The sequence below is a fragment of the Elephantulus edwardii genome, unplaced genomic scaffold (genome assembly GCF_000299155.1).
Source record: "Elephantulus edwardii isolate Elephantulus edwardi_28Jun2011 unplaced genomic scaffold, EleEdw1.0 scaffold00079, whole genome shotgun sequence".
Classification (NCBI taxonomy): Eukaryota; Metazoa; Chordata; class Mammalia; order Macroscelidea; family Macroscelididae; genus Elephantulus; species Elephantulus edwardii.
In genome coordinates this window covers 3,564,041-3,567,891 of record NW_006399829.1, presented here as the reverse complement: position 1 = coordinate 3,567,891, position 3,851 = coordinate 3,564,041, and the positions used below count along the sequence as shown (strand labels likewise).

Genomic DNA, 3,851 nt, shown 5'->3' with positions numbered 1-3,851 from the left:
AGTAAAGAGCTAACCATTGAGATCAATTGTAAAGAATGTGGAAGATATAGGCAAAGCAGAGGCAATTACATTCAGAAAGGTTTGAAGTCAGACACAATGATGGACAGACACTAAGAAGCCCAGTAGATCATAAAGAATCATTTCTCCCACTCTAAGCCCTTCTTTTTCTTTTTTAAATTGGTGAATAAAATTTTACAAAGCACATGGGTTTTCTATTCAACCACTTATACATAGATGTCAGAAAAGATTGTGAAATTTACACTAGAACTTAAAGAAGCAGAGACAAAATGAAGACATAAAAGAGATGAACAGAAGATGTCAAAGGGCAGCTCAAGTATAGAAAGCAAATTATTATAATGAAATTTGAAAAGACCTGGAATTAGAAAATCAAAAGGGAAGAATGCTCTGAGCATTTCTCAACCTGAAAGAATTAAGGGTAAATTCAATCACCACATTGCAATATCTCAATGATTCTAAAAGTAAAATAGTCAGTCAGTCACTGTCATGCAGTTGGAATCAACTTATACCTAACCCTCTAGCAGGTATTCCAAGGCTATAAATTGCATGGGAAAAGATTGCCCGTCATTTTCCTACAGAGCAGCTAGTGAATTTAAGCTGCCCACCTTTGGGCTGGCAGCACAACTCCTCACCCACTAGGCCACTAGAGTTCCCTAATGAATGATGAAAGACAGCATCAAAAGGAGATGGAAGAGGGCACAGGCAGCCAAAAGCAGCAGAAGGAACACTTTTGAAATTTGAGGCCACCATTTTACAGGTGCAAATCTTCCTGGTCTCCAATCCTCTCAACCCCAGCCTGCCTGGTAAAAGGCCAATCATCTGACTATGTCCATCAGGCTTCTCTAGAAGTTTCTTGCAGGCAGCCAGAACTAGCGGAAGGAAGACTCTTGACCTTTGCCACCACACCAATATACAGTATCCAGCCAAGTCATCACCCTACCCAGGGCCCTTGGTGTGCCAGCCGTGTGCTTCAGCTGGAAGGCTCTAGCAGTTAGCAGCCACAGGAATACAGCCTTGAAGCAGAAGATCAGAAACAAGGACTTTGCTCCAGAACCACCAGAGAAAATGACAAAGAAAGTTGGAGAACTTGGCTGCACCATTCTGCAGATCAAGAAGAAATAGACTTCAGAAGCCGAGTTGCAATCAACTGAGAGACTCCCTCACAAAACTGGCACATTTGCTTCTTTTTTGCAATGGGTTTGTTGCCAGAATACGGGTGTTGGTTAATACTGTCCCAAAACCTAAGCCAAAATGGGAAAGGAGGAGACCCATATCAACACTGTCATCACTGGACATGTAGATTCATGCAAGTCCACCACAACTGGCTATCTGATCTACAAATGTGGTGGGATCAACAAGAAAACCATTGAGAAATTCGAGAAGGAAGTTACAGAAATGAGAAAGGGCTCCTTCAAATATGTGTGGGTCTTGGATAAACTGAAAGCTTAACATGAGCATGGTATCACCATTGATATCTCCCTCTGGAAATTTGAGACCAGAAAGAACTATGTGACCTTTATTGATGCCCCAGGACACAGAGACTTTATTAAAAAAAAAAAACCAACAAAACATGATAACAGGAACATCACAGGCTGACTGTGCTGTCCTGATTGTTGCTGCTGGTGTTGGTAAATTTGAGGTTCGTATCTCAACAAATAGGCAGACCCGTGAACATGCCCTTCTGGCTTACACACTGGGTGTGAAGCAACTGATTGTTGGTGTTAACAAAATGGATTCCACCAAGCCACCCTACAGCCAGAAGAGATATGAGGAAATCGTTAAGGAAGTAAGCACCTACATCATGAACATTGGCTACAACCCTGACACAGTAGCCTTTGTTCCAATTTCTGACTGGAATGGTGACAACATGCTGGAGCCAAGTGCTAATATGCCTTGGTTCAAGGGATGGAAAGTCACCTGGAAGCATGGCAGTGCCAGTGGGACTACATTGCTTGAAACTTTGGATTGAATCCTGCCACCAACTCATCCTTTGCGCCTAAGCCCTTGCGTCTGCCTCTCCAGGATGTCTACAAGATTGGTGGTATTGGTATTGTCCCTGTGGGCAGAGTGGAGACTAGTGTTCTCAAGCCTGGCACAATGGTCACATTTGCTCCTGTCAATGTTACCACTGAACTAAAGTCTGTTGAAAACGACCATGAAGCTTTGAGTGAAGTTCTGCCTGATGACAATGTTGGCTTCAACATTAAGAATGTCTCTGTGAAAGATGTTCGATGTGGCAATGTGGCTGGTGACAGCAAAACTGACCCACCCATGGAAGCAGCTGACTTCACTGCTCAGGTGATCATCTTAAACCACCCTGGCCAAATCAGGGCTGATTATGCACCTGTGCTGGATTGTCACACAGCTCACACTATTTGCAAGTTTGCTGAGCTCAAAGAGAAGATTGATCACCATTCAGGTAAGAAGCTGGAAGATGGCCCCAAATTCCTGAAGTCTGGTGATTCTGCCATTGTTGAGATGGTTCCTGGCAAGTCCGTGTGTGTGGCGTGCTTCTCTGACAACCCTCCCCTGAGTCATTTTGCTGTATGATATATGAGGCAGACTGTTACTGTGGGTGTCGTCAAAGCAGTGGACAAGAAGGCTGCTGGAGCTGGCAAGGTCACTGAGTCTGCTCAGAAAGCTCAGAAGGCTAAATTAATATTACCCATAACACCTGCTACCCCAGTCTCAATCAGTGGTGGAAGAATGGTCTCAGAACTATTTGTCTCAAATGACCATTTAAGTTTAACAGTAAAATACTAGTTAATGGTAACAATGCATCCTAAAACCTTCAGAAGGAAAGGAATGTTTTGTGGACCATTGTTTTATTTTTTGTGTGGCAGTTTTAAGTCATTAGTTTTTAAAATCAGTACTTTTTAAATGGAAACAACCAAAAATTTGTCACAGAATTTTGAGACCCATTAAAAACAAGGTTAATGAGGGGGAAAAAACAAACCTGGCACATTCAGGTGTGGGGGAAGGAGGGGACTTAACTCCCCTGCACAGAAATTGCTTCAGTTGGGGACCCTGGCTATGGGGGCTATGCCACAGACCAAAGAGGAAAATAGACTTTAGGAGAGGTGGCTACACTAGAGTGAGATTGCCACAGGGCTACACTGCAGACCAGAGAGGACCTGAAGGATTTTAGGAAGCGTAAACTTTGCACCTCCACAAGACCAGAAAGGATTTCCAGGAGAGCAAGTTACTAACCCACACAGAATATTTTAACTCTGCAACTGATCAATAGCATCATAGTTAAAAAACTATCACTAACCTATGCAGACACCATGGAAACAGCGAAACACTTATTTAAAAACCCTACATATAATGTCAAGAAAGCTGCAGGCAACCTCAAAAATCAAATATAGGTTTTCACCTTAAAAAAAAAGTAGAACATATTGGAGACCCATTGAATTCTCTAGACACAGTAAGACAAAAGAAATATACTGAAGAGGAGTTTTAAGTACAGGTACTGAATAAGGTAAAAATGATGGAGGAAAGAATGGAAGGCATGAACAAAGCTAAGGAGCCAGAAGAAATATGTTGATTTCAGTTATAGGAATAGCTATAGTAGAAGCTGAAAATGATAGAAGAAAGAATGAAAGCCATAAAAAAAGTGAATATTCCAGAGACAGGGAGCCAGAAGAAATACATTGATATAGAAAAACATGAAAAATTATGGAAGAAAATGCAAAAGATGGAAGAATGAATTGAAACTATAGATAAAGAGGTACAAGAATTTGGAAAATCATCACAAGACAGAGAGTACAGCCAACACCACACTGGAAATAATAGAAATGTGTAAAAATGCAAACCAGAATATAAAGACCAGA

General features: G+C 41.6%; 1 pseudogene; it reads left to right on the top strand.

The window, feature by feature from the left end:
- The first annotated feature begins 1,269 nt into the window (after positions 1 to 1,269).
- LOC102847072 lies at positions 1,270 to 2,781 on the top strand (annotated as a pseudogene).
- The last annotated feature ends 1,070 nt before the right edge of the window (positions 2,782 to 3,851 follow it).